General features: G+C 47.2%; 1 protein-coding gene, 1 long non-coding RNA gene and 1 other non-coding gene across 6 annotated transcripts in view; 2 read left to right on the forward strand and 1 right to left on the reverse strand.

Moving 5' to 3' along the window:
• The first annotated feature begins 8291 nt into the window (after positions 1-8291).
• LOC121144436 lies at positions 8292-8485 on the forward strand. The gene has a single exon (XR_005881788.1). It is a non-coding gene; the product is annotated as a small nucleolar RNA SNORA74 (small nucleolar RNA).
• Positions 8486-13661: 5176 nt separating this feature from the next.
• Positions 13662-15723, forward strand: part of Matr3 (matrin 3) — a 28303-nt gene continuing 26241 nt past the window's right edge. The window contains exon 1 of one of the 4 annotated variants that reach the window (XM_005065279.4): positions 13662-13800. The gene's annotated coding sequence lies outside the window, so the exon portion shown is untranslated. Of the gene's footprint in view, positions 13801-13979; positions 14108-14332; positions 14355-15723 lie in introns of those variants that run through there. The other 3 variants (XM_013124262.3, XM_013124255.3, XM_013124264.3) reach the window with 3 other exon arrangements.
• Positions 14653-15723, reverse strand: part of LOC121144394 — a 33905-nt gene continuing 32834 nt past the window's right edge. Inside the window, exon 3 of the long non-coding RNA XR_005881755.1 lies at positions 14653-15018. This is a non-coding gene — a long non-coding RNA (uncharacterized LOC121144394). The remainder of the gene's footprint in view (positions 15019-15723) is intronic.

Genomic DNA, 15723 nt, shown 5'->3' on the forward strand with positions numbered 1-15723 from the left:
GCATCATCTAGGAGTAGATGATGATCAGGAGCTGGGACAGGGACCAAGGGTGAAGAAGGGGGGGAGGGGAGGAGCTGACAGTTTTCTCTGAGACTGCCTTCAGAGGAGGTCAGAGAGTCACAAACCGGGCTGTCCATGTCGGGGGTCTTTAGCCAAATTTTCCCAAATAACAATGTATGCTATCTGGTCCAGGTGTCCATGGGGTCCCTTGTCAAAGACCCGATCCTAAACCTGTAAGATAATTTCTAGGTTAAAGGTCCAATCCGGTGGCCAGCCCACATCGAAGGTTGGCCACTCAGATGTGCAGTTTATACTGGTTAGAGGCACGAATCTGCACTTCCTTCCAGTGATCTAAAGTAAGGCTCAAAGGGGTGGTTATGGTTTGTCCCATTCTTGAATCAGAAAACTCAAAATACAAAGACAAATAGACGAACAAGACAAATAACACAATTAAGCAACTCACAACGAGACACGCTGCGCGCTTTCGGCAGAGAACCGAAAGTAAATACTCAGACGGGTCAACAGGAGTAGTGGTCCTGTTTTTCCCTTTTCAGGCCCATGAGCTCCAAACAATTGAGCTCTCCAGATCCCTGGCACGTCTGCCAGGGTGGCGGGGGAGAAGTCTGGGCTCGTCAGCCCCTTCTCAAGCCGCCCTAGTTACTGAATGACTACGTAGCCAACCTGCTACGTAGTCAAATCAACATACATACATATAACAAAGAACAAAGCAGACAGGGTGCCGGCTAGCTTACCTCCCTGTGGCACTGGTGGTTCTGGGGCAGAAATCTCGGTGGAAGCTCCAATGCAAAACCTCAGCATCAAAGCGCCGGGCACTGAACCGAACCCTCTGCCCAAGAACCGGGGCCAGACCACTGGCTGCAAATGCAAGAGGTGATTTATTGAGTACACAGGCGCCTGCGGATGCTACTGCAACTCGGGTGCAGAGCATCCCGGGCTTTCAGGGAGTACAATATTTATAGAGTTTCAATGGTTACATAAGTAACAGGCATTTCATTGGCTCATCTTGGGGGCAGGGGTAGTTCCCACAGACTAAGTTTCCTGGTATTACTTTATGAAAGACCCAGGCATACTTCAGCAATTATTATCCTGGTCCCATGACTACTATGGTGATCATAGACACAACTGGGGGCAAGGGTAGTTGCCAAGGACTAGGTGTCCTGGTATTGTCATATGAAAGTTCCCAGCACGCTTCAGCAATTATTATCCGGGTCCCACGATTGCTATAGTGATCAGACACAATTGGGGGCCAGGGTATTTGCCAAGAACTAGGTTTTCTAGTATTGTCATATGAAAGTTCCCAGCACGCTTCAGCAATTATTATCCGGGTCCCATGACTGCTATAGTGATCACAGACATCCTGTTTTGAGGGTGAAACACCTGGTCTGGGTTTCTTTCATTAGGCAATGGCCTGGCCTTGCTTTTCTTTTCCTAGGGGGTCCTGGGTAGGGGTCTTTCACCACAACCCATGTGTGTAGTATTTGTTACTTCCTACTAGAACAAAATTTAAGAAAACAGACACCTGTATCTGTCTGACTTTATCTGCATCTGTTGAATGGTTAGCTGAACAAATGAATAGTATTTTTCTACTGGTGGTCCCTGTTGAGGTAGAAGAGGAAAATTGCAGTCTGAATGGGAAAAGGGACTCAAGAAGAAACAAGAGTGGATGGAGCCGGCAGTGGCCCACGCCTTTAATCCCAACACTTGGGAGGCAGAGGCTGGCAGGTGTCTTTGTGAGTTCAAGGCCAGCCTGGTCTACAGGGTTGTGAAGAGAAACCCTGTCTCGAAACCACTCTCTCTCTGTCTCTGTCTCTGTCTCTCTCTCTGTCTCTCTCTCTCTCTCTGTCTCTCTCTCTCTCTCTCTCACACACACACACACAGTGGACAGAAAATGAGGAAAAAGCAATAAGCTTGGGGTCGGTCACTCTGGCTGAATTTTCTTTCTTTCCATGGTTTCCCATCATACTTTGCTTTCCACCCACCCACATTATTCACTGGAAATGTTCTTTCTTGGGCTACATAATGAGTTCAGATCTCAACTGGGGTACCTAGCAAGAAGTGTTCCTACTTTGTTTTTATAATTCTCTCTACTCTCTTGTCTCTGCAAGTATGAGAGACAAAAATATAGGCAAATGTTGGCAGCACAGATAACAACAAAATAAGCCTACCATACACATAAATCAACCATTACCATAACTTAAAAAAATACATTTTTTTTTACCAGACAGGGTTTCTCTGTATTATTTTGGAGGCTGTCCGTCCAGCCCGGCCTCGAACTCACAGAGATCTGCCTGCCTCTGCCTCCCAAGTGCTGGGATTAAAGGCCTGTGCCACCAACACCTGGCTAAGAGCACATTTTTTAAAGACTTATTTACTTATTTATTATGTATACAGTGTTCTGCCTGCATGTATGCCTGAGGGTCAGAAGAGAACACACGATCTCATTACAGATGGTTGTGAGCCACCATGTGGTTGCTGGGAATTGAACTCAGGACCTCTGGAAGAGCAGCCTCCGAGCCGCCTCTCCAGCCCAAAAAGGATGCATTTTGTAAAAGACTATGAAGGATTTTTTTTTTTACTATGAAAAGAAGAGATCAGCCGTTCGATGGTGACACACGTCTTTAATTCCAGCACTCGGGAGGCAGAGGTAGGTGGATCTCTGTGAGTTCGAGACCAGCCTGGTCTACAAAAGCTAGTTCTAGGACAGCCTGCAAAACCCTTTCTTGAAAAAACCAAAAAGAAAGAAAGCATCTAGGTTTTCCTCCATGGGACAAATAATGGCCCATCCCTAAAAAATGCTGGCTACCTTTCCACTATGACATGAGACCAGGGCTCACCACATAGCCATACTCACAAGGACTGGCCTTTCTTTTATGTAATTCTTGCCTTCTACTTCTAGCTACACTAAGTTGTGAATACAGTCAACACCAGGTTCTTGTTCTCTTTCCCCTCAGAGACCCTCACATTTCCCTGTGTCCAATTATTTCCTGCCTCCTTTCTGAAGTCACTCACAAACAAGTGCACACACACACACACACACACACACACACACACACACGTCATCTTTCCCTTTCATGAAGTCCTCCGTTAGCAGAGCTCTGCAGGACAATTACCCAGCCAATGTGCTGGGCTTTACGGGTCTCATAAACCCTCCTTTTATGAATACATTGTGACAGCCCGATACAGCATTAATTATGACAGCAGTCTTCAGTCACATTCCTTTTTAACTGCGAACGGAGCCCTGTTTTCCAGCCCAGCACCCACCACGTGACCTTTAAATTACTGGTTTATGTAAGCCTTCCCCCCAGCCAGGGGCAGTGTCCAATTCCATCAAACCTGGGGAGGAAAATCGGGGATTTCTACTTCTCCGGTAGTTTTTGGCTCCATAGCCTAGGGTCTCTTGTCGGAATCAATTTGGGGTGTCATGTGTTTTCTTTTTTTTTTTTTGGTTTTTCGAGACAGGGTTTCTCTGTGGTTTTGGAGGCTGTCCTGGAACTAACTCTTGTAGACCAGGCTGGCCTCGAAGTGTCATGTGTTTTCAAAGGAGGTATTCTAAGCCTGGGATGCACAGGACTACCCTATCCCTTTCACTGTGAAGGAACTGAGGAAATAGATAATAAAACATGTTGGCAGGCCGAGCGTTGGTGGTGCATGCCTTTAATCCCTGCACTAGGGAGACAGAGGCGGGAGGATCTCTGTGAGTTTGAGACCAGTCTGGTCTTCGGAGCTAGTTCCAGAACAGCCTCCAAAGCCACAGAGAAACCCTGTCTCGAAAAAAACCAAAACCAAAACAAAAAATAGCAAAACAAAACAAAACAAAAAACAACAACAAAAAAACAACAACAAAAAAACCATGTTGGCAGGTGTAATAATCAAACCAAGAGTCTAGGAAAGGAGGATGAAGAGCAGGATTTGGAGGAGTTACAAAATGGACTCAGGGATTACTGTTGTTGGACCTTGCTCCTCTGGGCCCCAGCAACACGATTTGTTGTTCAGCAGGATAGAATTATAATTCTTAACTACAGGAAAAAGGAAATGCTAGCGTTCAAAAGAAAGCCTGGTCACAGAGAGGTGTCTGTTCAGGCCAAGGGTATGGCCTTCTTTAGCAGACTGCACTGGAGCAGTCCAAATCTGGCAGAGAAAGCCAGCGTCAGCTGCCGCTACTTGGCTGAGGATTTCACCAAAGAACATCAGGGATGTGTTCCGCAGGCTTTGGAACATAACCAAGACGACCTGCGTGGGTGCGGACACCATCAGCCGACTGATAACGCAGGTGTCGAAATATCTGCACTGGAGACACAAAACGCACCGGCTAGGCCAGCAGCTACCCAAGGGCACCACACGTGGAGGAGAAAGGGCGACCGCAAGCACAAGGTTTAGGTAGGCAGTGGGCCTGGCCCCTCTAAAACACAAGGGTCTCTGTCTCTAGCAGCTGCAAACCCTGGGCTCCTATATATACATAAGGAACCCGGTAACTATAGCCTTTGTTCAGAGACGAAGCAATTCTCTAACACAGGTCAGTGCAAACGAGATTTCATGCTCCCCTGTCACCAGCCTGGAGTGTTTTCTAGCCCCGCCTTTCTTGGGCGGGGACTCATCGCCCCGCCCCGCCACCGCCCCGGGGCGGGGCTCCCGCCGGCTCTCTGCTGCCCTTTCCTCCTCGGTCTCTGCAGAGGCTGCTGCTTCCTGAAGAGCTCCGGGCACGTGCAAGGTGAGTGAGGGCCCGGTGAGCACAGGTCCTGGAGGTTTTACCGACCTAGGCGAGGAGGAGGGTGAGAAGGCTTCTGCCTGGGCACGGGGACAAACTGGGGCTGTTTTTTTTTATTTTTTATTTTTTTTTGTGCCTCCGGCCTTGGAGGTCGTCCGAAAGGGACCAGGGGAAATAGTAACCCCAAGAGTCGCCACAATGAGATGAGGTCTCTTTCTAGCTGGGTAGTCATCTGAAATAAGTTCATAGTTTAGTTATCCTGGGAGCCCCGAGCAGGGACCGAGTGCGGTGTGTGGGGAACACGTGTCCGCGAGGAGCCACATCGGCTTCAGTCCACGCCCTGTAGGCCTTTTTAGACCCGAACAATGAGGCCTTTATTAGATTCCCTGTTCTCTTAAACTGCTTGGGAGTGGGTTAGATGAGGAATTTGGCAATGGTATGGGTTTGAATATCTTGGCTCGAATAAATATGTAGGTATACATTTATATGTTATAAATGGTGTGTAAAATGTCAGCTGTAGAGGTTCTCAGCACCAATTCCCTTCACACTCAGGATTTTTTTTAATTTAAACATATTTTTTTATTATATACACAGTTTTGTCTGCATCTATGTCCTGCATGAGATCTCATTATAGATGGTTGTGGTTGCTGGGAATTGAACTCAGGTCCCCTGGAAGAGCAACCAGTGCTCTTAACCTCTGAGCCATCTCTCCAGTTCTGGAAGTTTTAACTTAATTGTCTTTTAAAAGGTCTTGTAGTCAAGCCTCCCCTATAGTTTTAGTTAGCTCACTGGGTAACATCCATTACATTACTACTTATGACCATCAGGCTGTCTTATACTAATATGTTATTTTGTTTTTCACTGAGTGGGTACTTGATACTTTTGTGTGTGTGTTTTTTTTTTCTGAGACAGGTTTTTTTTTTTTGTGGTTTTGGAGGCTGTCCTGGAACTAGCTCATGTAGACCAGACTTCCTCTGCACTCCTGAGTGCTGGGAGTAAAAGCATGGGCCACCACCGCCCAGCTGTTCACTCAACACTTACATGCTGAGGGTTTTTTTTGTTAAGCTTGGCATAGTCAGACACGGGTGAGACTAGGCTGGTTCTGGAGTCAGGGCTTCTCCCATGTGCTGAGACTGCAGGCATTAGCCACCATACCAATGCACTCTGGTCCCATCCATCTGCTGTACAGAGTCATACTCATCCCCGAGGCAGTTAGAGATTTATTTTTGTTAATGGACAGGCTCTTCAGAGATACAGCTCCTCTTCTGTTTCTGTGACTGGGTCTTCACAAAGTGATGGGGTGTGGGGACAGTTGTGTTTTTTTTTAACTGCAGTTGTTGACTGCTGGCTTACTAATCTGGGATGTTTTGACTTCATAGTGCCCAGCTGCCGATTTCAGGAGACACCTCCCCGGTGAGTACAATTTGGCTAGTTCTCCCTTGCCCAGCTGTAGGCAGCTACCTAGGTTTCCTTGTACCTAGGCAAGTGTTAACCTGCTGGGAGAACAGCAGCCAATAGCTGGTTGGCATTCTGGCCTGGTTCATGCCTACTCTGTTGCTAACTATACCAGGATGTCAGCATAGTTGCTTAGCCACCAAGATCAAGTTCAGTGGGAGAAACCTAAATTCAGGTCTTAGTGGTCATGGTCTGGCAGGTTAGTCACAGGTTAGTTCCAATCACAACTTGGGGGGAAAATACAAGAGAAATCAAGCCAGGGAGGGATGTAAGAATAGGAAAGTCAAGATTTAGTGCCTGTGACTACTCCAAACTGGGCCTAAGACAGTGGAGGATGTTAAGAATGAGCTTTCACAATAAAAACTAGATTACGACACGCCCTGGAACTCACTCTATAGACAGGTTGGCGTTGAACTCACAGATTCAGCTGCATGCGTCTACCTCCCAAGTGCCGGAATTGGAGGCATGATTCACAGCTGCCCAGTTTAAATCCCTTTTTAAGGGATTTCAGAAGCAGGTGCCATGGAGTAAGTTCCATGGAATGCTGAATCCAATGGCATGCAGGGTAGGGTCCCTTTAGATTGTCCAGGCAACCTAGAAGCCCAGTTTCAATTGATCATAGAGGCGTGACAGCTAATCTTAGGTCAGACTACCAAGTGAACAGCTAGGTACCCTTTACTATTAATATTACTAGAGTGCTAATTTTCTAAGAAATGGCACAATGCTAGGCAAACTTCACTCATAAATGAATGGTTGATCCAATGGGCCTACATAGAGCAGACCCACCCTCATGCCTCGCCTATATCTTTAAGGGTTGGGGACATCTTTATTTTCTTTTTTGGCTTTGGAGATTTTCCTGGAACTCTTGTAGAACAAGCTGGCCTAAACTCAGATCCGCCTGCCTCTGGCTCCTGAGTGCTTGGATTAAAGGCATGTTTTATGGGACAATAGTTGGAAGCCCTTTGCCTGGCTTACCAAACACCACTCTATGCCGACATTGGTCTCCACGCTGCCCATTCCATTCCTCTCATCTTTAATCATGCTTGCCCCCGTTCACCCAAATTTTGCCCCTCCATTTAATGTCGTAGGCTTCCAAACCAATCAGAAACTGATCACAGTCTTGACAGGAAAGTTACTGCCCTCCATTGCCCACTACGAACCCTCTTAACACTCCGTGTGTCTCTACCCACCCTTGGATTCATACCCATCCCAGCTACTAAACTAACTGCTAGCTTGTCTCTGGAAGTATCCTCCAAACAGGCTACCAAGTGGCCTGGCCTTAGCATTTGCTGCTCTCTGCACTGGCTTTAACTCGACATTCTAGGTATTTGTACTCTTTGCCTTCCTGTCCTGCACATTTTCACGCCTCCCCCTCACTGATCCCACTTCTAGTAACTTCAATAACTAACCCTTATTTCTATCTAACTCCCATATCTGGTGTGAAACTGCCCCTCATTCAGAGAAGATGTGGGTTGCAGGCCATCGGTGTTCTTATTCCTATTAAGTACTCTTGGGTGCTTGGGGTGGGGGTGGACTCAGGTGTTCTTTATGAATGTTCTTAGGACTAGTGACGGCCAGAGGGCTTCAGAGGTAGTTAGCAGGAAGAAGGTAAGTAGTGGGACATGGATTACATTTATTTTGTGTGGAAAGGCTTGGGATTAACTTGGAAGATTCCTTTTCTCTGCTTCAAATGTGCAGTCCTAGGGAAGGACTGAACTAGTCATTTACAATTGTAAGTATATAATGCATTGGTACCGCACTATTAGGAATTGCTAAGCTTGCTTGCTTACTTTCCTTTAGGATGACTTGGAAGTGGAGTGGTCTTCACCCCCTTGGATGAAGTGTGGTAACCCAACAACAGGGCAAGTGTGGTTATCAGGTAAGTGTTTTAAAATTGCCCTCTCTGCCTGATGACTGGTAGGCATCAAGAAACAATTGGGAAGCAAACTGACTCCTAGCAGTGACTAAAATTTTGCTGTTTTTTGTTTGAGGGTAGGAAGGATCTTTGTGTTTTAAAGTCAACATCCAGCTAATCGTGAGATCCACTCATGTCTGCAGCCCGGGGTCCCAGTGTACATTACATGGGGGAAGGGAGACTTTTCTGAAGTCATCCAACAGTTGTCAGCTATTCAGGCTGTGTGGTGCCTGTGATTGTGTTACACTGTTGGAAGAGTAAATGCTGTTTACTGAGGGCCAGCTCCGAGCACCGTTTTGGTGTTGGTGCTGATTACCTTTAAGCAGTGTTGCATCCCTGAGAGTGGACTAACTCCTTGTCGGGTTGGTCCTGGTCTAGGTGCAAACAGTTTTTTCATGTTAAAAAAGGGAATGGGACTGGAATACAGCCCCGTGCATGTGAGTGTGTGTGTGTGTGAGACACTTGCTTTGTATGCACCAGGCCTTGTACCTTAACTGACAGCATGTTACCTTTCTTCCTCCTTGAATTCTAGATCTGACTTCATCAGGACTTCGGAATTTCTGACGACACCATGTTTTGAGTAATGTATATGGTCCCTGTAATGATTAAAATAGTCAGATGGGGAGAGGAAGTTAAATTACTATAGAAGATTAAAGAGCTGTGATTCCAGAGAGTGCACCCAGTTATGATTTCTTAAGGTGCTAGGTAATGGCTGGGTACTGCATATGGCTGGCTACCTGATAGTGATTTTCAGGTTCTATTTGACTAGTATGCATCTTAGGACATCCAGAAAGTTGGGATACTGCTTTTCAAAAAGTAAAGGCCTATTAAGTTCTTACAAGGTAACATTGTTAATACTGTCTTTGTTTTTGCAACTGTATGATATGCAGACAAATGTATCAGCAAATGAACGTGGGTATATTCCAATAAAGCTTAAATGATAAACACTGAGATTGGAATTTCATTTAAACTTTCATTGTTGACATATTCCCAAATGTTTGAAAAGTTTCTAAAAAGAAATTTCTCAGGAGCCACTGACAAAAGGTAGCAAAATAGCCAGGCGTTGGTGGCTCACGCCTTTAATCCCAGCACTTGGGAGGCAGAGGCAGGCGGATCTCTTGAGTTCAAGGCCAGCCTGATCTACAGAGTTCGGGAACAGCCTCCACCAACGCCTGGCTCAAGAAAGTCTTGCGTAACTTCCCTGTACCTTGCAAGCAGTCTGATAATTGGCATTTACCACGATGCCCTCCTGCAGGAATTTCTGTATCTGCATTTTATGAGTGTGGGTGTCGTTGTGTAACTCAACAATGAGCTCACACAGTTATCCCCATTAAGCCATCTCTTCCTGTCCTCTACAGGGTGTTTTTTAAAAAAATATTTATTTTGTATACAGTCATCTGCCTGCAGGCCAGCAGAGGGCATCAGATCTCATTTAAGGTGGTTGTGAGCCACCATGTGGTTGCTGAGAATTGAACTCAGGACCTTTGCAAGAACAGTCAGTGCTCTTAATTGCTGAGCCAGGCCCCCTCTACAGGGCTTTTTTTTTTTTTTTTTGGTTTTTTTTTCCGAGACAGGGTTTCTCTGTGTAGTTTTGGAGGCTGTCCTGGCACTCGCTCTGTAGACCAGGCTGGCCTCGAACTCACAGAGATCCGCCTGCCTCTGCCTCCCGAGTGCTGGGATTAAAGGCGTGCGCCACCAATGCCCGACTCCTCTACAGGGCTTTTAATCCTTGAGTCAGACTGCAGCTTGCCTTCCTGGACAAGGGTAGGGATACCCATAAGTATCCCTACCTGTAGTGATATTTCTTGAGGATGGATATTATGACTACTAAGAAGTTTCTGTGACATAAGTAATATAATTAAAAATAATTTAATGGAATTTCTTGATTGATATCGGGAATTAATTAGTCATTACTTATGCCATTTTAAGTCCTGATAAATTCAAGATGAATCATTAAAGCATTTGTAAAAGCTTTACATGTTTTTTAGGGGCTGGAGAGTCAACGAGTCTACCACAGGGTAGTTCACAACCATCTTGTATCTCTAGTCCCAGGGGATGGCCGATGTGGTATATAGGCACACAAAGCAGGCAAAACCCCCACATAAAAATAAATAAAAGGATTTAAATTTTGCTTTTTTTTTTTGGGTATTTCCAGGTGGGGTTTGTCTATTTTAGAGCCTGTCCGGAACTTGCTTGGCAGACCAGGCCAGTCCAGTACTGACTCCTGAGTGCTGGGATTAAAGGCTTGCAGTTAGGTGTTTGTGAGCCACCCTGTTGCAGATTATTCTGATCAAGTTTTAGGTCCTGGGTCTCCATAAATTAAAATGAACACGTAAAATTGTAAATAGGCGGAGCTGGGTGGTGGTATAAGCCTTTAATCTCAGCACTCAGAACGGGGTTGTAAGACCTCCCTGGACTACAGGGTGAACTTCAGGAGAGCTAAGGCTAAAAAGAGAATCTTGTCTCAAAAGACAACAAAATGCAACTATAGTGCTGCCATTGATGGCCATTCATTACTTTGTCACTGGGTTTAAGCAAGTGACATTAGATATTTCTTGGAATGTTGGGCCAGGTCTCACATTCTAATTAGAGAAACAAAACCCAGGGGGATAAATTCTACGGGTCCCAAAAGGAACACAAAAAGACCTCTCTGGTGCCTAGGAATTTACACAGAGGAAAAGAACAGGGTAAGAGCAACTAATTAAGGACTTAAAAGGAGTGGAAATGACTCTTGAGAATTGTGAGCAGTTGCTGTTAATGGAACTGTGAACTCTTAGGAAAACAATTTCACTGAGTTAATGAACTAATATGTGAGATTTTCAGCTGGTAACATCCTTGTCCTCCCTGCTGTGTTGGAACAACCTACAATGAATCAATTTGCTAAATTGTGTTTCTCAATTAGGTGCTACCCCACTTAAAGGTATCCTGAGAAGGAAAGCAAGGACACAATTCATGGTGTGAAGGGAACATCTGCACTCCTGGTTCTTAGGGATAGGTTTCTGGGCTAGTTATCTAGCAGCCAAGGATATAGTAAGACCTTGTTAAAGGTTACTTGTAACCTCATTAAAGGTTACCGTCTCTGCATTGTCTAGATTCTGGGCAGTATTCATGTCTATCTCCAGCATTTGGAGGTGAAGACACAAGCAAGGACCATCACCATCTATAGTCACCTGGCTCTACTCACCCTGGTGGTTACTGGTGAGAGCTGTTTAACCTAACTGCTCCATGGAGGCCTGTTGACTAGCATTTTAGAGATACACAAGGGAAATATGCTGAAAGGGTAGAGAACTAGGACCAAAAAACAGTAAAGTTAATTTCTGAGTGGGGAGTTGCTGGAGGTTGAACACAGGGACAAACACTTTACATTCTAAAAGGTAATGGGTGCTTTATTTAAAAGGTTATGTTTATTATATATTATATAATATATATTATAATATGTGTATGCCTATGAATACAGAAGTGTGGTAGGTGTTTAAGCTGCTTAATACAAAATGCATTTTTCCCCATTGTTGGGGACTAAACCCAGGATCACATGTTAGACAACAATGGACAAAAATACCGGACGAAAAACTCCACCGGAGGGAAGAACCTTAACTGTTAACAAATTAGCGGTAGATTGTATTAAAGATTGACAGTCAAATGTGAAATTATTGTGATTTATTGTGTTGAGGGTTTACCTACCACCTGCGCTGCCACATTCCCAGCCCAAGACCCCATGCTTCTGTCACAAGCTGTCCTCAGACAAAAAATAATTAGCTGGGCAGCAGTGGCACATGCCTTTACTCTCAGCACTCAAAGAGGCGGTCTGCTCTTAAACTTGCCTCAATTAGGGTTGCAAGCATTAGCTACCCTAATTAATGTGGGCTTTTAGGCTTTCTTTTGTTTTTTTTCCTAGACTGAATTTGTAGCATTGGAGCCTGCCCTAGAACACGCTCTGGCCGGGCATGGTGGTGCACAAAGGCAGGTGGATCTCTGCGAGTTCGAGACCAGCCTGGTCTACAAAAGCGAGATCCAGGACAGCTTCCAAAGCCACAGAGAAACCCTGTCTCGAAAAACAAAAAACAAAACAAAAAAGATCACGCTCTGTAGTCAGCTTGGCATTGGAAATCACTTCTTATATCTGTACCAGGCTGATCACCTCCTGCTTTGAGGTCTTCCCGTTCTTAACCATCCCGGATGTGTGCCACAGAGTCAAAGCCTGACTAGAGTTCTTGATTTGTCTCTCAGTCCCTAATCAGAGTACAGTCCTCTAGGGTGTAGTCGTAAGCATCTTTGTATCCCCAGCACTACGATAGTGTGTCTTGTGAATAGTCTCACATTTGTGTATGTGATAAGTCTCTTGGCACCTGTAGTTGTCTTCCGTTTCACTGCACCACTTTGATAATTAAAAAGAATGTTTCACTTCTATACAATTAGGAGATGACAGTGGAGTGTAAACATTTGGTGAGTGTATTGTGGTTTGAGGTTCTACAGGAAGATCTTAGTATTTCAGTTACTGGGTCTTGCTGATATGGTTAAAGCTTTCCTTATTCCTTGTTCTCCGATACTCAGAAATGACTCCTTCATGGTGTCTGGTGCTTCCTCTTTCCAGTTTCTTACCGAGAGCTTGAATTGAATGAATGAGTCTTGTTCCTTTCCACACTTCCACCATCCAAGTTACTAAATCTTACCTTATTTTTAGTCTTGATCTTTTTGATCTTGTGATTAATTTGTTTTCCAAGTATTCCTCCACTGCTATCTTTAGGATGCCATCCTGTGAGGCATCCATGGGGGATTATTTAATTTACCCTTAAATTTTGTCTGTTCTTTTCCTTTGCACTATAGTAGAAGCAGAAATGTTTTTTCTCAAGGATGTAATGATAGTTCTTTCTACCCAAAGCCACAGAGAAACCCTGTCTCGAAAAACCAAAAAAAAGAAAAAGATAGTTCTTTCTACATGTTCTGGTTTGTGGGGTTTTTTATATTAATAGCCAGCATTAGTTTTTTTGCTAATTACTTGACTACCTCATTTGCCACCCCACCCCAGGATAATGGCTATACTACCTCCCTTTCTGCAGTTTATCTACTGACGCAATGCTTTTTTTTTTGCCCATTTTATTCTTCTGAGATTATTCATCTTGCTAAATTTATGCACATTTTGGTTTCAATTGTCCAAAGAATGCATTTCTCACTGGCGGAAACAAACTGAGAGTTGGTATTTTTTTTTCACCTGTCCGGTTATTGTGTAAGTAGCATTTACCACCTCATAGAAAGCACCCCATAATCTTCCTATGAAAGTTTCTGCCTTCCAACCCTCCGAGGGTGTTAGGGGCTCTCATCTCACAGCTGAGGAAGAATCTCTGGTCCCGGGGTCTTTTGCGCTGCTTTTCCTAGTTTTTTTTTTTTTTGCAGCATTCTTCAGGTGTTGCGCCGCAGCGCGGCCTCGGGCGGCTTTTCCCGCCTTCTCGGGAGGAGGCGGACGTCGCCGGCCTTCGAGAACAACGCTGGCCGGCCTCGTGGGCCGCGGTGGGGGTGGTGGTGATGGTGGGAGGGGCCCGGCGCGTGCCGACCTGGAACGGGGGCGGGACGGGAACGGGCGTTCTCGCGAGAGCGAGCTCTCCGTCGCCGCCTCCTGCCAGCGCCGTTGCTGCGGGGCATTGTGGGAGCCTGCGCGTCCCGCTCGCCGAGAGAGGTATCTCTCCTTTTCCCTCTCCCTTCCCCTAAGGTAGGCGTGAAGAGGGTAAGAGTCCGGGAGGGTGGCCGGGGCCGTCCGCGTCCGCCGACAGCCGGGGAGGGGTGGGGGGCGAGGCCGCGCGTGTCGGGAGCCGGCGGCGCGCCGTGCCCCGCTCGCTGCCGCCGGCCCGCGTCGCCTCCTCGGGCGCTGCGTATGTGAGTCGCCCGAGCGGCGGCCGCCATGTTGTTGGGAGCGCGGCGGCTGAGGCGGCGGCGGCGGAGGAGGCTCTACCTTCCCGGGCGGCGGCGAGCGGCCCTGGCCGGAGGACACGACTTCGGGCGGCCGCAGGAGAGCCGAGGTGGGGGGGTTCCGGAGGTTCTCTCCTCGGCCGCACGGCCCGCGCCCCGGACACTGGAGGGGGCGGGGGCGGGACGAGCCCGTTACACGCGGGCCGGGCGCGGAGGAGGAGGAGGAGGAGCGTCGGGAGCCCGCGGGACCGGCCGCCCGTCCCCGGGTGGGGCGGGGAGTGAGGGGGGGACGACCCTGCCTTTTGGGAAGAAGAGGATGGGTGAGCGGAGCCCAGGCCGCGGGAGCGCGAGTCCCGGGTCAGTGCGTCTGCCGTTTTTTTTTTTTTTTTCTTTTCCCCTCCGCAAGTGGAGACAAGATGGAGGCTCTCGTGGGCTGCGGAAAGCCTGCGCGTTGTCTCTCACCCCCTCCCCGCCCCCTCAGCCTGCTCGCCGTTGCTCACCCATCGCTCGGGTTTGCCTCTCCCCGGTCCGCAGGACTCCCGCGTCCGTCCCTCGCCGGCGCGCGGCTGGGGGACCAGATATCTGGGACCATCCCTCCCCGCCCCCCAGCCCCCAGCTGCGTAAAAAATGGCCGCAAAGGAAACGTTAACGCTTGGGGTTTTTTTTTTCCCTCCTTTTTGTACGAGAGCCTCCTGGGCCCAGCTTTGTGCGGTGCCGCTGGGTATCCTGATTCCGTCGGTCACCCCCCCCCCCCCCCCTCGCGTTTCTCTGCTCTGATGGGAACAGTCCGGGTTCCTCCGGACGGGAGCGTGTGTCGGGAGACCTTCCGGTTTTTTCAGACAAAGGGTTTGGAGGACCGTGGTGTGTGTAGCCCTTCGATGCTTGCTTTCGCTGCTGGTGGCGTGCCACGCTTTTTTCGTCGTCCTCCTTACCGGGAGGGGGCGGGGGCGTTGCTCGTCCCGTTGGCGCTCTTCCTGGCCTGAGACTGTCGTAACGGATTAGTCCCTTCTGTGGGGTGTCTCTGTATTGGATAGGTTGCAGTTACTCCTCTGGACGTTTCTAGAACAGTCGTGGTTCTGAGGTGCCTAGTCTTTCTGGGGCTCTGAAATTGTGTGTCGCTGATTTCACAGCAGGTGATCATGGGTTCGTGTGTGTGTGTGTGTGTGTGTGTGTGTGTGTGTTGACACTGCGTGTTGCGTATTTCAGGAGACTTAAGTTGTAATTCGATACTACACGCTTCGCCCAGGTAAATTTAGACTCGACTATGCCGGGAAAATTCTCATTTTAGGCAGTTTTCCATAGGTGTTGAAAAGTCCCTTAAAAGCTCCTAATTGTTGGGCGTAGTGACTTGACGCATGCTTGTGATAGCGACACTCAAGACACCAAAGCCGACCAGGGATTGCCGTGACTTAGGGGACCGGTCTCGGTAGCATCAAGGTTGTCTCAAAATACTTTACTAACATTTAAGCCACTCTACGCATTATGTAGATTTCTTTTGAGGTTGCTGGAGGAATTCTATTTCACATCTACAGCATCCCTAGAGCTGGATTACCTACAGGCTTGTGCCACCACGCCCAGTTATCTTCATAACTTCTTTACATTAGTATTTTAGGAATCTAGAAGGGAGGGGCAAGTGTTTTATTGCAAAAACCTCCAAGGTTGCCTTTGCACTTAAATGTTTTTACAAACTCAAAATTAAGTGTCACCGAAGTACTACGAGACGATT

This window comes from Mesocricetus auratus, unplaced genomic scaffold (assembly GCF_017639785.1).
Source record: "Mesocricetus auratus isolate SY011 unplaced genomic scaffold, BCM_Maur_2.0 Super-Scaffold_100015, whole genome shotgun sequence".
Classification (NCBI taxonomy): Eukaryota; Metazoa; Chordata; class Mammalia; order Rodentia; family Cricetidae; genus Mesocricetus; species Mesocricetus auratus.